The 12,415-nt window shown below is 41.4% G+C and overlaps 29 non-coding genes across 29 annotated transcripts; 17 read left to right on the top strand and 12 right to left on the bottom strand.

Annotated features, from left to right (window-relative positions):
• The first annotated feature begins 211 nt into the window (after positions 1 to 211).
• Positions 212 to 321, top strand: TRNAL-CAA (transfer RNA leucine (anticodon CAA)). The gene is made up of 2 exons: positions 212 to 249; positions 276 to 321. It is a non-coding gene; the product is annotated as a tRNA-Leu (tRNA).
• A 630-nt stretch (positions 322 to 951) lies between these two features.
• Positions 952 to 1,024, bottom strand: TRNAR-UCG (transfer RNA arginine (anticodon UCG)). The gene has a single exon. It is a non-coding gene; the product is annotated as a tRNA-Arg (tRNA).
• Positions 1,025 to 1,779: 755 nt separating this feature from the next.
• On the top strand, positions 1,780 to 1,891 carry TRNAL-CAA (transfer RNA leucine (anticodon CAA)). The gene is made up of 2 exons: positions 1,780 to 1,819; positions 1,846 to 1,891. It is a non-coding gene; the product is annotated as a tRNA-Leu (tRNA).
• A 415-nt stretch (positions 1,892 to 2,306) lies between these two features.
• TRNAL-CAA (transfer RNA leucine (anticodon CAA)) lies at positions 2,307 to 2,416 on the top strand. Its single transcript has 2 exons — positions 2,307 to 2,344; positions 2,371 to 2,416. It is a non-coding gene; the product is annotated as a tRNA-Leu (tRNA).
• A 109-nt stretch (positions 2,417 to 2,525) lies between these two features.
• TRNAR-UCG (transfer RNA arginine (anticodon UCG)) lies at positions 2,526 to 2,598 on the bottom strand. The gene has a single exon. It is a non-coding gene; the product is annotated as a tRNA-Arg (tRNA).
• A 232-nt stretch (positions 2,599 to 2,830) lies between these two features.
• On the top strand, positions 2,831 to 2,940 carry TRNAL-CAA (transfer RNA leucine (anticodon CAA)). The gene is made up of 2 exons: positions 2,831 to 2,868; positions 2,895 to 2,940. It is a non-coding gene; the product is annotated as a tRNA-Leu (tRNA).
• Positions 2,941 to 3,355: 415 nt separating this feature from the next.
• TRNAL-CAA (transfer RNA leucine (anticodon CAA)) lies at positions 3,356 to 3,465 on the top strand. The gene is made up of 2 exons: positions 3,356 to 3,393; positions 3,420 to 3,465. It is a non-coding gene; the product is annotated as a tRNA-Leu (tRNA).
• A 410-nt stretch (positions 3,466 to 3,875) lies between these two features.
• Positions 3,876 to 3,985, top strand: TRNAL-CAA (transfer RNA leucine (anticodon CAA)). The gene is made up of 2 exons: positions 3,876 to 3,913; positions 3,940 to 3,985. It is a non-coding gene; the product is annotated as a tRNA-Leu (tRNA).
• A 109-nt stretch (positions 3,986 to 4,094) lies between these two features.
• TRNAR-UCG (transfer RNA arginine (anticodon UCG)) lies at positions 4,095 to 4,167 on the bottom strand. The gene has a single exon. It is a non-coding gene; the product is annotated as a tRNA-Arg (tRNA).
• A 232-nt stretch (positions 4,168 to 4,399) lies between these two features.
• TRNAL-CAA (transfer RNA leucine (anticodon CAA)) lies at positions 4,400 to 4,509 on the top strand. Its single transcript has 2 exons — positions 4,400 to 4,437; positions 4,464 to 4,509. It is a non-coding gene; the product is annotated as a tRNA-Leu (tRNA).
• Positions 4,510 to 4,618: 109 nt separating this feature from the next.
• Positions 4,619 to 4,691, bottom strand: TRNAR-UCG (transfer RNA arginine (anticodon UCG)). Its single transcript has one exon. It is a non-coding gene; the product is annotated as a tRNA-Arg (tRNA).
• A 232-nt stretch (positions 4,692 to 4,923) lies between these two features.
• TRNAL-CAA (transfer RNA leucine (anticodon CAA)) lies at positions 4,924 to 5,033 on the top strand. The gene is made up of 2 exons: positions 4,924 to 4,961; positions 4,988 to 5,033. It is a non-coding gene; the product is annotated as a tRNA-Leu (tRNA).
• A 415-nt stretch (positions 5,034 to 5,448) lies between these two features.
• TRNAL-CAA (transfer RNA leucine (anticodon CAA)) lies at positions 5,449 to 5,558 on the top strand. Its single transcript has 2 exons — positions 5,449 to 5,486; positions 5,513 to 5,558. It is a non-coding gene; the product is annotated as a tRNA-Leu (tRNA).
• Positions 5,559 to 5,668: 110 nt separating this feature from the next.
• TRNAR-UCG (transfer RNA arginine (anticodon UCG)) lies at positions 5,669 to 5,741 on the bottom strand. Its single transcript has one exon. It is a non-coding gene; the product is annotated as a tRNA-Arg (tRNA).
• A 232-nt stretch (positions 5,742 to 5,973) lies between these two features.
• On the top strand, positions 5,974 to 6,083 carry TRNAL-CAA (transfer RNA leucine (anticodon CAA)). Its single transcript has 2 exons — positions 5,974 to 6,011; positions 6,038 to 6,083. It is a non-coding gene; the product is annotated as a tRNA-Leu (tRNA).
• A 635-nt stretch (positions 6,084 to 6,718) lies between these two features.
• TRNAR-UCG (transfer RNA arginine (anticodon UCG)) lies at positions 6,719 to 6,791 on the bottom strand. Its single transcript has one exon. It is a non-coding gene; the product is annotated as a tRNA-Arg (tRNA).
• Positions 6,792 to 7,243: 452 nt separating this feature from the next.
• On the bottom strand, positions 7,244 to 7,316 carry TRNAR-UCG (transfer RNA arginine (anticodon UCG)). The gene has a single exon. It is a non-coding gene; the product is annotated as a tRNA-Arg (tRNA).
• Positions 7,317 to 7,548: 232 nt separating this feature from the next.
• Positions 7,549 to 7,658, top strand: TRNAL-CAA (transfer RNA leucine (anticodon CAA)). The gene is made up of 2 exons: positions 7,549 to 7,586; positions 7,613 to 7,658. It is a non-coding gene; the product is annotated as a tRNA-Leu (tRNA).
• Positions 7,659 to 8,071: 413 nt separating this feature from the next.
• On the top strand, positions 8,072 to 8,181 carry TRNAL-CAA (transfer RNA leucine (anticodon CAA)). The gene is made up of 2 exons: positions 8,072 to 8,109; positions 8,136 to 8,181. It is a non-coding gene; the product is annotated as a tRNA-Leu (tRNA).
• Positions 8,182 to 8,290: 109 nt separating this feature from the next.
• TRNAR-UCG (transfer RNA arginine (anticodon UCG)) lies at positions 8,291 to 8,363 on the bottom strand. Its single transcript has one exon. It is a non-coding gene; the product is annotated as a tRNA-Arg (tRNA).
• A 232-nt stretch (positions 8,364 to 8,595) lies between these two features.
• Positions 8,596 to 8,705, top strand: TRNAL-CAA (transfer RNA leucine (anticodon CAA)). The gene is made up of 2 exons: positions 8,596 to 8,633; positions 8,660 to 8,705. It is a non-coding gene; the product is annotated as a tRNA-Leu (tRNA).
• Positions 8,706 to 9,340: 635 nt separating this feature from the next.
• On the bottom strand, positions 9,341 to 9,413 carry TRNAR-UCG (transfer RNA arginine (anticodon UCG)). Its single transcript has one exon. It is a non-coding gene; the product is annotated as a tRNA-Arg (tRNA).
• A 232-nt stretch (positions 9,414 to 9,645) lies between these two features.
• Positions 9,646 to 9,755, top strand: TRNAL-CAA (transfer RNA leucine (anticodon CAA)). Its single transcript has 2 exons — positions 9,646 to 9,683; positions 9,710 to 9,755. It is a non-coding gene; the product is annotated as a tRNA-Leu (tRNA).
• A 413-nt stretch (positions 9,756 to 10,168) lies between these two features.
• Positions 10,169 to 10,278, top strand: TRNAL-CAA (transfer RNA leucine (anticodon CAA)). Its single transcript has 2 exons — positions 10,169 to 10,206; positions 10,233 to 10,278. It is a non-coding gene; the product is annotated as a tRNA-Leu (tRNA).
• Positions 10,279 to 10,913: 635 nt separating this feature from the next.
• Positions 10,914 to 10,986, bottom strand: TRNAR-UCG (transfer RNA arginine (anticodon UCG)). Its single transcript has one exon. It is a non-coding gene; the product is annotated as a tRNA-Arg (tRNA).
• A 452-nt stretch (positions 10,987 to 11,438) lies between these two features.
• On the bottom strand, positions 11,439 to 11,511 carry TRNAR-UCG (transfer RNA arginine (anticodon UCG)). The gene has a single exon. It is a non-coding gene; the product is annotated as a tRNA-Arg (tRNA).
• Positions 11,512 to 11,743: 232 nt separating this feature from the next.
• TRNAL-CAA (transfer RNA leucine (anticodon CAA)) lies at positions 11,744 to 11,853 on the top strand. The gene is made up of 2 exons: positions 11,744 to 11,781; positions 11,808 to 11,853. It is a non-coding gene; the product is annotated as a tRNA-Leu (tRNA).
• A 110-nt stretch (positions 11,854 to 11,963) lies between these two features.
• On the bottom strand, positions 11,964 to 12,036 carry TRNAR-UCG (transfer RNA arginine (anticodon UCG)). The gene has a single exon. It is a non-coding gene; the product is annotated as a tRNA-Arg (tRNA).
• Positions 12,037 to 12,268: 232 nt separating this feature from the next.
• TRNAL-CAA (transfer RNA leucine (anticodon CAA)) lies at positions 12,269 to 12,378 on the top strand. The gene is made up of 2 exons: positions 12,269 to 12,306; positions 12,333 to 12,378. It is a non-coding gene; the product is annotated as a tRNA-Leu (tRNA).
• The last annotated feature ends 37 nt before the right edge of the window (positions 12,379 to 12,415 follow it).

The raw sequence follows: 12,415 nt of genomic DNA, 5'->3' as shown, positions 1-12,415 counted from the left end.
TTTACGTTGAAACAGGAAATACTGTTGTGTCTTTGGTTTCATTTGAGGTAAAAGACAAAACAAAACTTTCTTTCTAGTATACATCAACAAATACAGTAGACCTACATGACATTCCAGATTTCTCTGTAATTTTTTCACATATTGCACATAACGCCTGACCATACGGTAAACCACACGGCTAAGGAATGGACTAAAATGTCTTTGCCAGTATGTCAGAATGGCCGAGTGGTCTAAGGCGCCAGACTCAAGAGCAAATTCTTCCCCCAAAATGGGTGTTCTGGTCTCCAAATGGAGGCGTGGGTTCAAATCCCACTTATGACAGCAAGTTTTTGGCAAAGCAAGCTTTCTTACATGAGTCAATGTAAACGCTAACTTATAATCGTGTAATCAAATTCAAAAGATAGCACTTAGAAAGCGCTCTATTAACTCATCGACCACGAAGGGACTCGAACCCTCAATCTTCTAAACCGAAGTCAGACTCCTTATCCATTAGGCCACGCGGTCCTTACAGTATGTTATGTGGACTTTACGTTGAAACAGGAAATACTGTTGTGTCTTTGGTTTCATTTGAGGTAAAAGACAAAACTTTCTTTCTAGTATACATCAACAAATACAGTAGACCTACATGACATTCCAGATTTCTCTGTAATTTTTTCACATATTGCACATAACGCCTGACCATACGGTAAACCACACGGCTAAGGAATGGACTAAAATGTCTTTGTCAGTATGTCAGAGTGGCCGAGTGGTCAAAGGCGCCAGACTCAAGAGCAAATTCTTCCCCCAACATGGGTGTTCTGGTCTCCAAATGGAGGTGTGGGTTCAAATACCACTTCTGAAAGCAAGTTTTTGGCAAAGCAAGCTTTCTTACATGAGTCAATGTAAACGCTAACTTATACTCGTGTAATCAAATTCAAAAGATAGCACTTAGACAGCTCTCTATTAACTCATCGACCACGAAGGGACTCGAACCCTCAATCTTCTGATCCGAAGTCAGACGCCTTATCCATTAGGCCACGCGGTCCTGATGGTAGGCTCTGTGGACTTTACGTTGAAACAGGAAATACTGTTGTGTCTTTGGTTTCATTTGAGGTAAAAGACAAAACAAAACTTTCTTTCTAGTATACATCAACAAATACAGTAGACCTACATGACATTCCAGATTTCTCTGTAATTTTTTCACATATTGCACATAACGCCTGACCATACGGTAAACCACACGGCTAAGGAATGGACTAAAATGTCTTTGCCAGTATGTCAGAATGGCCGAGTGGTCTAATGCGCCAGACTCAAGAGCAAATTCTTCCCCCAACATGGGTGTTCTGGTCACCAAATGGAGGCGTGGGTTCAAATTCCACTTCTGACAGCAAGTTTTTGGCAAAGCAAGCTTTCTTACATGAGGCAATGTGAACGCTAACTTATACTCGTGTAATCAAATTCAAAAGATAGCACTTAGACAGCGCTCTATTAACTCATCGACCACGAAGGGACTCGAACCCTCAATCTTCTGATCCGAAGTCAGACGCCTAATCCATTATGCCACGCGGTTCTTACAGTATGTTCTGTGGACTTTACGTTGAAACAGGAAATACTGTAGTGTCTTTGGTTTGATTTGAGGTAAAAGACAAAACAAAACTTTCTTTCTAGTATACATCAACAAATACAGTAGACCTACATGACATTCCAGATTTCTCTGTAATTTTTTCACATATTGCACATAACGCCTGACCATACGGTAAATCACACGGCTAAGGAATGGACTAAAATGTCTTTGCCAGTGTCTCAGAATGGCCGAGTGGTCTAAGGCGCCAGACTCAAGAGCAAATTCTTCCCCCAACATGGGTGTTCTGGTCTCCAAATGGAGGCGTGGGTTCAAATCCCACTTCTGACAGATAGTTTTTGGCAAAGCAAGCTTTCTTACATGAGTCAATGTAAACGCTAACTTATACTTGTTTAATCAAAGTAAAAATATAGCACTTAGACAACACTCTATTAACTCATCGACCACGAAGGGACTCGAACCCTCAATCTTCTGATCCGAAGTCAGCCGCCTTATCCATTAGGCCACGCGGTCCATACAGCATGTTCCGTGGACTTTACGTTGAAACAGGAAATACTGTTGTGTCTTTGGTTTCATTTGAGGTAAAAGACAAAACAAAACTTTCTTTCTAGTATACATCAACAAATACAGTAGACCTACATGACATTCCAGATTTCTCTGTAATTTTTTCACATATTGCACATAACGCCTGACCATACGGTAAACCACACGGCTAAGGAATGGACTAAAATGTCTTTGCCAGTATGTCAGAATGGCCGAGTGGTCTAAGGCGCCAGACTCAAAAGCAAATTCTTCCCCCAACATGGGTGTTCTGGTCTCCAAATGGAGGCGTGGGTTCAAATGCCACTTCTGACAGATAGTTTTTGGCAAAGCAAGCTTTCTTACATGACTCAAAGTAAACGCTAATTAATACTCGTTTAATCAAAGTAAAAAGTAGCACTTAGACAACACTCTATTAACTCATCGACCACGAAGGGACTCGAACCCTCAATCTTCTGATCCGAAGTCAGATGCCTTATCCATTAGGCCACGCGGTCCTTACAGTATGCACTATGGACTTTACGTTTAAACAGGAAATACTGTTGTGTCTTTGGTTTCATTTGAGGTAAAAGACAAAACAAAACTTTCTTTCTAGTATACATCAACAAATACAGTAGACCTACATGACATTCCAGATTTCTCTGTAATTTTTTAACATATTGCACATAACGCCTGACCATACGGTAAACCACACGGCTAAGGAATGGACTAAAATGTCTTTGCCAGTATGTCAGAATGGCCGAGTGGTCTAAGGCGCCAGACTCAAGAGCAAATTCTTCCCCAAACATGGGTGTTCTGGTCTCCAAATGGAGGCGTGGGTTCAAATCCCACTTCTGACAGATAGTTTTTGGCAAAGCAAGCTTTCTTACATGAGTCAATGTAAACGCTAACTTATACTCGTTTAATCAAAGTAAAAAGATAGCACTTAGACAACACTCTATTAACTCATCGACCACGAAGGGACTCGAACCTTCAATCCTCTGATCCGAAGTCAGACGCCTTATCCATTAGGCCTCGCGGTCCTTACAGTTTGTTCCTTGGACTTTACGTTGAAACAGGAAATACTGTTGTGTCTTTGGTTTCATTTGAGGTAAAAGACAAAACAAAACTTTCTTTCTAGTATACATCAACAAATACAGTAGACCTACATGACATTCCAGATTTCTCTGTAATTTTTTCACATATTGCACATAACGCCTGACCATACGGTAAACCACACGGCTAAGGAATGGACTAAAATGTCTTTGTTAGTATGTCAGAATGGCCGAGTGGTCTAAGGCGCCAGACTCAAGAGCAAATTCTTCCCCCAACATGGGTGTTCTGGTCTCCAAATGGAGGCGTGGGTTCAAATCCCACTTCTGACAGCAAGTTTTTGGCAAAGCAAGCTTTCTTACATGAGTCAATGTAAACGCTAACTTATAATCGTGTAATCAAATTCAAAAGATAGCACTTAGAAAGCGCTCTATTAACTCATCGACCACGAAGGGACTCGAACCCTCAATCTTCTGATCCGAAGTCAGACTCCTTATCCATTAGGCCACGCGGTCCTTACAGTATGTTATGTGGACTTTACGTTGAAACAGGAAATACTGTTGTGTCTTTGGTTTCATTTGAGGTAAAAGACAAAACTTTCTTTCTAGTATACATCAACAAATACAGTAGACCTACATGACATTCCAGATTTCTCTGTAATTTTTTCACATATTGCACATAACGCCTGACCATACGGTAAACCACACGGCTAAGGAATGGACTAAAATGTCTTTGCCAGTGTGTCAGAATGGCCGAGTGGTCTAAGGCGCCAGACTCAAGAGCAAATTCTTCCCCCAACATGGGTGTTCTGTTCTCCAAATGGAGGCGTGGGTTCAAATCCCACTTCTGACAGATAGTTTTTGGCAAAGCAAGCTTTCTTACATGACTCAATGTAAACGCTAACTAATACTCGTTAAATCAAAGTAAAAAGTAGCACTTAGACAACACTCTATTAACTCATCGACCACGAAGGGACTCGAACCCTCAATCTTCTGATCCGAAGTCAGACGCCTTATCCATTAGGCCACGCGGTCCTTACAGTATGCCCCGTGGACTTTACATTTAAACAGGAAATACTGTTGTGTCTTTGGTTTCATTTGAGGTAAAAGACAAAAAAAAACTTTCTTTCTAGTATACATCAACAAATACAGTAGACCTACATGACATTCCAGATTTCTCTGTAATTTTTTCACATATTGCACATAACGCCTGACCATACGGTAAACCACACGGCTAAGGAATGGACTAAAATGTCTTTGCCAGTATGTCAGAATGGCCGAGTGGTCTAAGGCGCCAGACTCAAGAGCAAATTCTTCCCCCAACATGGGTGTTCTGTTCTCCAAATGGAGGCGTGGGTTCAAATCCCACTTCTGACAGATAGTTTTTGGCAAAGCAAGCTTTCTTACATGACTCAATGTAAACGCTAACTAATACTCGTTTAATCAAAGTAAAAAGTAGCACTTAGACAACACTCTATTAACTCATCGACCACGAAGGGACTCGAACCCTCAATCTTCTGATCCGAAGTCAGACGCCTTATCCATTAGGCCACGCGGTCCTTACAGTATGCACCGTGGACTTTACGTTTAAACAGGAAATACTGTTGTGTCTTTGGTTTCATTTGAGGTAAAAGACAAAAAAAAACTTTCTTTCTAGTATACATCAACAAATACAGTAGACCTACATGACATTCCAGATTTCTCTGTAATTTTTTCACATATTGCACATAACGCCTGACCATACGGTAAACCACACGGCTAAGGAATGGACTAAAATGTCTTTGCCAGTATGTCAGAATGGCCGAGTGGTCTAAGGCGCCAGACTCAAGAGCAAATTCTTCCCCCAACATGGGTGTTCTGGTCTCCAAATGGAGGCGTGGGTTCAAATCCCACTTCTGACAGCAAGTTTTTGGCAAAGCAAGCTTTCTTACATGAGGCAATATGAACGCTAACTTATACTCGTGTAATCAAATTCAAAAGATCGCACTTAGACAGCGCTCTACTAACTCATCGACCACGAAGGGACTCGAACCCTCAATCTTCTGATCCGAAGTCAGACGCCTAATCCATTATGCCACGCGGTTCTTACAGTATGTTCTGTGGACTTTACGTTGAAACAGGAAATACTGTAGTGTCTCTGGTTTCATTTGAGGTAAAAGACAAAACAAAACTTTCTTTCTAGTATACATCAACAAATACAGTAGACCTACATAACATTCCAGATTTCTCTGTAATTTTTTCACATATTGCACATAACGCCTGACCATACGGTAAACCACACGGCTAAGGAATGGACTAAAATGTCTTTGCCAGTGTGTCAGAATGGCCGAGTGGTCTAAGGCGCCAGACTCAAGAGCAAATTCTTCCCCCAACATGGGTGTTCTGGTCTCCAAATGGAGGCGTGGGTTCAAATCCCACTTCTGACAGATAGTTTTTGGCAAAGCCAGCTTTCTTACATGAGTCAATGTAAACGCTAACTTATACTTGTTTAATCAAAGTAAAAAGATAGCACTTAGACAACACTCTATTAACTCATCGACCACGAAGGGACTCGAACCCTCAATCTTCTGATCCGAAGTCAGACGCCTTATCCATTAGGCCACGCGGTCCTTACAGCATGTTCCGTGGACTTTACGTTGAAACAGGAAATACTGTTGTGTCTTTGGTTTCATTTGAGGTAAAAGACAAAACAAAACTTTCTTTCTAGTATACATCAACAAATACAGTAGACCTACATGACATTCCAGATTTCTCTGTAATTTTTTCACATATTGCACATAACGCCTGACCATACGGTAAACCACACGGCTAAGGAATGGACTAAAATATCTTTGCCAGTATGTCAGAATGGCCGAGTGGTCTAAGGCGCCAGACTCAAGAGCAAATTCTTCCCCCAACATCGGTGTTCTGGTCTCCAAATGGAGGCGTGGGTTCAAATCCCACTTCTGACAGCTAGCTTTTGGCAAAGCAAGCTTTCTTACATGAGTCATTGTAAACGCTAACTTATACTCGTGTAATCAAATTAAAAAAATAGCATTTAGACTGCACTCTATTAACTCATCGACCACGAAGGGACTCGAACCCTCAATCTTCTGATCCGAAGTCAGACGCTTTATCCATTAGGCCACACGGTCCTTACAGTATGTTCTGTGGACTTTACGTTGAAACAGGAAATACTGTTGTGTCTTTGGTTTCATTTGAGGTAAAAGACAAAACAAAACTTTCTTTCTAGTATACATCAACAAATACAGTAGACCTACATGACATTCCAGATTTCTCTGTAATTTTTTCACATATTGCACATAACGCCTGACCATACGGTAAACCACACGGCTAAGGAATGGACTAAAATGTCTTTGCCAGTATGTCAGAATGGCCGAGTGGTCTAAGGCGCCAGACTCAAGAGCAAATTCTTCCCCCAACATGGGTATTCTGGTCTCCAAATGGAGGTGTGGGTTCAAATCCCACTTCTGAAAGCAAGTTTTTGGCAAAGCAAGCTTTCTTACATGAGTCAATGTAAACGCTAACTTATACTCGTGTAATCAAATTCAAAAGATAGCACTTAGACAGCTCTCTATTAACTCATCGACCACGAAGGGACTCGAACCCTCAATCTTCTGATCCGAAGTCAGACGCCTTATCCATTAGGCCACGCGGTCCTTACAGTATGCACCGTGGACTTTACGTGTAAACAGGAAATACTGTTGTTTCTTTGGTTTCATTTGAGGTAAAAGACAAAACAAAACTTTCTTTCTAGTATACATCAACAAATACAGTAGACCTACATGACATTCCAGATTTCTCTGTAATTTTTTCACATATTGCACATAACGCCTGACCATACGGTAAACCACACGGCTAAGGAATGGACTAAAATGTCTTTGCCAGTATGTTAGAATGGCCGAGTGGTCTAAGGCGCCAGACTCAAGAGCAAATTCTTCCCCCAACATGGGTGTTCTGGTCTCCAAATGGAGGCGTGGGTTCAAATACCACTTCTGACAGCTAGCTTTCGGCAAAGCAAGCTTTCTTACATGAGTCAATGTGAATGCTAACTTATACTCGTGTAATCAAATTCAAAAGATAGCACTTAGACAGCGCTCTATTAACTCATCGACCACGAAGGGACTCGAACCCTCAATCTTCTGATCCGAAGTCAGACGCCTTATCCATTAGGCCACGCGGTCCTTACAGTATGTTCTGTGGACTTTACGTTGAAACAGGAAATACTGTTGTGTCTTTGGTTTCATTTGAGGTAAAAGACAAAACAAAACTTTCTTTCTAGTATACATCAACAAATACAGTAGACCTACATGACATTCCAGATTTCTCTGTAATTTTTTCACATATTGCACATAACGCCTGACCATACGGTAAACCACACGGCTAAGGAATGGACTAAAATGTCTTTGCCAGTATGTCAGAATGGCCGAGTGGTCTAAGGCGCCAGACTCAAGAGCAAATTCTTCCCCCAACATGGGTGTTCTGGTCTCCAAATGGAGGCGTGGGTTCAAATCCCACTTCTGACAGATAGTTTTTGGCAAAGCAAGCTTTCTTACATGACTCAAAGTAAATGCTAATTAATACTCGTTTAATCAAAGTAAAAAGTAGCACTTAGACAACACTCTATTAACTCATCGACCACAACGGACTCAAACCCTCAATCTTCTGATCCGAAGTCAGACGCCTTATCCATTAGGCCACGCTGTCCTTACAGTATGCACTATGGACTTTACGTTTAAACAGGAAATACTGTTGTGTCTTTGGTTTCATTTGAGGTAAAAGACAAAACAAAACTTTCTTTCTAGTATACATCAACAAGTACAGTAGACCTACATGACATTCCAGATTTCTCTGTAATTTTTTAACATATTGCACATAACGCCTGACCATACGGTAAACCACACGGCTAAGGAATGGACTAAAATGTCTTTGCCAGTATGTCAGAATGGCCGAGTGGTCTAAGGCGCCAGACTCAAGAGCAAATTCTTCCCCCAACATGGGTGTTCTGTTCTCCAAATGGAGGCGTGGGTTCAAATCCCACTTCTGACAGATAGTTTTTGGCAAAGCAAGCTTTCTTACATGACTCAATGTAAACGCTAACTAATACTCGTTTAATCAAAGTAAAAAGTAGCACTTAGACAACACTCTATTAACTCATCGACCACGAAGGGACTCGAACCCTCAATCTTCTGATCCGAAGTCAGACGCCTTATCCATTGGGCCACGCGGTCCTTACAGTATGCACCGTGGACTTTACGTTTAAACAGGAAATACTGTTGTGTCTTTGGTTTCATTTGAGGTAAAAGACAAAACAAAACTTTCTTTCTAGTATACATCAACAAATACAGTAGACCTACATGACATTCCAGATTTCTCTGTAATTTTTTCACATATTGCACATAACGCCTGACCATACGGTAAACCACACGGCTAAGGAATGGACTAAAATGTCTTTGCCAGTATGTCAGAATGGCCGAGTGGTCTAAGGCGCCAGACTCAAGAGCAAATTCTTCCCCCAACATGGGTGTTCTGGTCTCCAAATGGAGGCGTGGGTTCAAATCCCACTTCTGACAGCTAGCTTTTGGCAAAGCAAGCTTTCTTACATGAGTCATTGTAAACGCTAACTTATACTCGTGTAATCAAATTAAAAAAATAGCACTTAGACTGCACTCTATTAACTCATCGACCACGAAGGGACTCGAACCCTCAATCTTCTGATCCGAAGTCAGACGCTTTATCCATTAGGCCACACGGTCCTTACAGTATGTTCTGTGGACTTTACGTTGAAACAGGAAATACTGTTGTGTCTTTGGTTTCATTTGAGGTAAAAGACAAAACAAAACCTTCTTTCTAGTATACATCAACAAATACAGTAGACCTACATGACATTCCAGATTTCTCTGTAATTTTTTCACATATTGCACATAACGCCTGACCATACGGTAAACCACACGGCTAAGGAATGGACTAAAATGTCTTTGCCAGTATGTCAGAATGGCCGAGTGGTCTAAGGCGCCAGACTCAAGAGCAAATTCTTCCCCCAACATGGGTATTCTGGTCTCCAAATGGAGGTGTGGGTTCAAATCCCACTTCTGAAAGCAAGTTTTTGGCAAAGCAAGCTTTCTTACATGAGTCAATGTGAACGCTAACTTATACTCGTGTAATCAAATTCAAAAGATAGCACTTAGACAGCGCTCTATTAACTCATCGACCACGAAGGGACTCGAACCCTCAATCTTCTGATCCGAAGTCAGACGCCTTATCCATTAGGCCACGCGGTCCTTACAGTATGTTCTGTGGACTTTACGTTGAAACAGGAAATACTGTTGTGTCTTTGGTTTCATTTGAGGTAAAAGACAAAACAAAACTTTCTTTCTAGTATACATCAACAAATACAGTAGACCTACATGACATTCCAGATTTCTCTGTAATTTTTTCACATATTGCACATAACGCCTGACCATACGGTAAACCACACGGCTAAGGAATGGACTAAAATGTCTTTGCCAGTATGTCAGAATGGCCGAGTGGTCTAAGGCGCCAGACTCAAGAGCAAATTCTTCCCCCAACATGGGTGTTCTGGTCTCCAAATGGAGGCGTGGGTTCAAATCCCACTTCTGACAGATAGTTTTTGGCAAAGCAAGCTTTCTTACATGACTCAAAGTAAATGCTAATTAATACTCGTTTAATCAAAGTAAAAAGTAGCACTTAGACAACACTCTATTAACTCATCGACCACAACGGACTCGAACCCTCAATCTTCTGATCCGAAGTCAGACGCCTTATCCATTAGGCCACGCTGTCCTTACAGTATGCACTATGGACTTTACGTTTAAACAGGAAATACTGTTGTGTCTTTGGTTTCATTTGAGGTAAAAGACAAAACAAAACTTTCTTTCTAGTATACATCAACAAATACAGTAGACCTACATGACATTCCAGATTTCTCTGTAATTTTTTCACATATTGCACATAACGCCTGACCATACGGTAAACCACACGGCTAAGGAATGGACTAAAATGTCTTTGCCAGTATGTCAGAATGGCCGAGTGGTCTAAGGCGCCAGACTCAAGAGCAAATTCTTCCCCCAACATGGGTGTTCTGGTCTCCAAATGGAGGCGTGGGTTCAAATCCCACTTCTGACAGCAAGTTTTTGGCAAAGCAAGCTTTCTTACATGAGGCAATATGAACGCTAACTCATACTCGTGTAATCAAATTCAAAAGATCGCACTTAGACAGCGCTCTATTAACTCATCGACCACGAAGGGACTCGAACCCTCAATCTTCTGATCCGAAGTCAGACGCCTAATCCATTATGCCACGCGGTTCTTACAGTATGTTCTGTGGACTTTACGTTGAAACAGGAAATACTGTAGTGTCTTTGGTTTCATTTGAGGTAAAAGACAAAACAAAACTTTCTTTCTAGTATACATCAACAAATACAGTAGACCTACATGACATTCCAGATTTCTCTGTAATTTTTTAACATATTGCACATAACGCCTGACCATACGGTAAACCACACGGCTAAGGAATGGACTAAAATGTCTTTGCCAGTATGTCAGAATGGCCGAGTGGTCTAAGGCGCCAGACTCAAGAGCAAATTCTTCCCCCAACATGGGTATTCTGGTCTCCAAATGGAGGTGTGGGTTCAAATCCCACTTCTGAAAGCAAGTTTTTGGCAAAGCAAGCTTTCTTACATGAGTCAATGTAAACGCTAACTTATACTCGTGTAATCAAATTAAAAAAATAGCACTTAGACTGCACTCTATTAACTTATCGACCACGAAGGGACTCGAACCCTCAATCTTCTGATCCGAAGTCAGACGCCTTATCCATTAGGCCACGCGGTCCTGATGGTAGGCTCTGTGGACTTTACGTTGAAATAGGAAATACTGTTGTGTCTTTGGTTTCATTTGAGGTAAAAGACAAAACAAAACTTTCTTTCTAGTATACATCAACAAATACAGTAGACCTACATGACATTCCAGATTTCTCTGTAATTTTTTCACATATTGCACATAACGCCTGACCATACGGTAAACCACACGGCTAAGGAATGGACTAAAATGTCTTTGCCAGTATGTCAGAATGGCCGAGTGGTCTAAGGCGCCACACTCAAGAGCAAATTCTTCCCCCAACATGGGTGTTCTGGTCTCCAAATGGAGGCGTGGGTTCAAATCCCACTTCTGACAGCTAGCTTTTGGCATAGCAAGCTTTCTTACATGAGTCATTGTAAACGCTAACTTATACTCGTGTAATCAAATTAAAAAAATAGCACTTAGACTGCACTCTATTAACTCATCGACCACGAAGGGACTCGAACCCTCAATCTTCTGATCCGAAGTCAGACGCCTTATCCATTAGGCCACGCGGTCCTGATGGTAGGCTCTGTGGACTTTACGTTGAAACAGGAAATACTGTTGTGTCTTTGGTTTCATTTGAGGTAAAAGACAAAACAAAACTTTCTTTCTAGTATACATCAACAAATACAGTAGACCTACATGACATTCCAGATTTCTCTGTAATTTTTTCACATATTGCACATAACGCCTGACCATACGGTAAACCACACGGCTAAGGAATGGACTAAAATGTCTTTGCCAGTGTGTCAGAATGGCCGAGTGGTCTAAGGCGCCAGACTCAAGAGCAAATTCTTCCCCCAACATGGGTGTTCTGGTCTCCAAATGGAGGCGTGGGTTCAAATCCCACTTCTGACAGATAGTTTTTGGCAAAGCAAGCTTTCTTACATGAGTCAATGTAAACGCTAACTTATACTTGTTTAATCAAAGTAAAAAGATAGCACTTAGACAACACTCTATTAACTCATCGACCACGAAGGGACTCGAACCCTCAATCTTCTGATCCGAAGTCAGACGCCTTATCCATTAGGCCACGCGGTCCTTACAGCATGTTCCGTGGACTTTACGTTGAAACAGGAAATACTGTTGTGTCTTTGGTTTCATTTGAGGTAAAAGACAAAACAAAACTTTCTTTCTAGTATACATCAACAAATACAGTAGACCTACATGACATTCCAGATTTCTCTGTAATTTTTTCACATATTGCACATAACGCCTGACCATACGGTAAACCACACGGCTAAGGAATGGACTAAAATGTCTTTGCCAGTATGTCAGAATGGCCGAGTGGTCTAAGGCGCCAGACTCAAGAGCAAATACTTCCCCCAACATGGGTGTTCTGGTCTCCAAATGGAGGCGTGGGTTCAAATCCCACTTCTGACAGCTAGCTTTTGGCAAAGCAAGCTTTCTTACATGAGTC

The sequence above is a fragment of the Engystomops pustulosus genome, chromosome 9, assembly GCF_040894005.1.
Source record: "Engystomops pustulosus chromosome 9, aEngPut4.maternal, whole genome shotgun sequence".
Classification (NCBI taxonomy): domain Eukaryota; kingdom Metazoa; phylum Chordata; class Amphibia; order Anura; family Leptodactylidae; genus Engystomops; species Engystomops pustulosus.
Note: the sequence above shows the minus strand (reverse complement) of the source record. Positions and strands in the feature narration are given on the sequence as shown.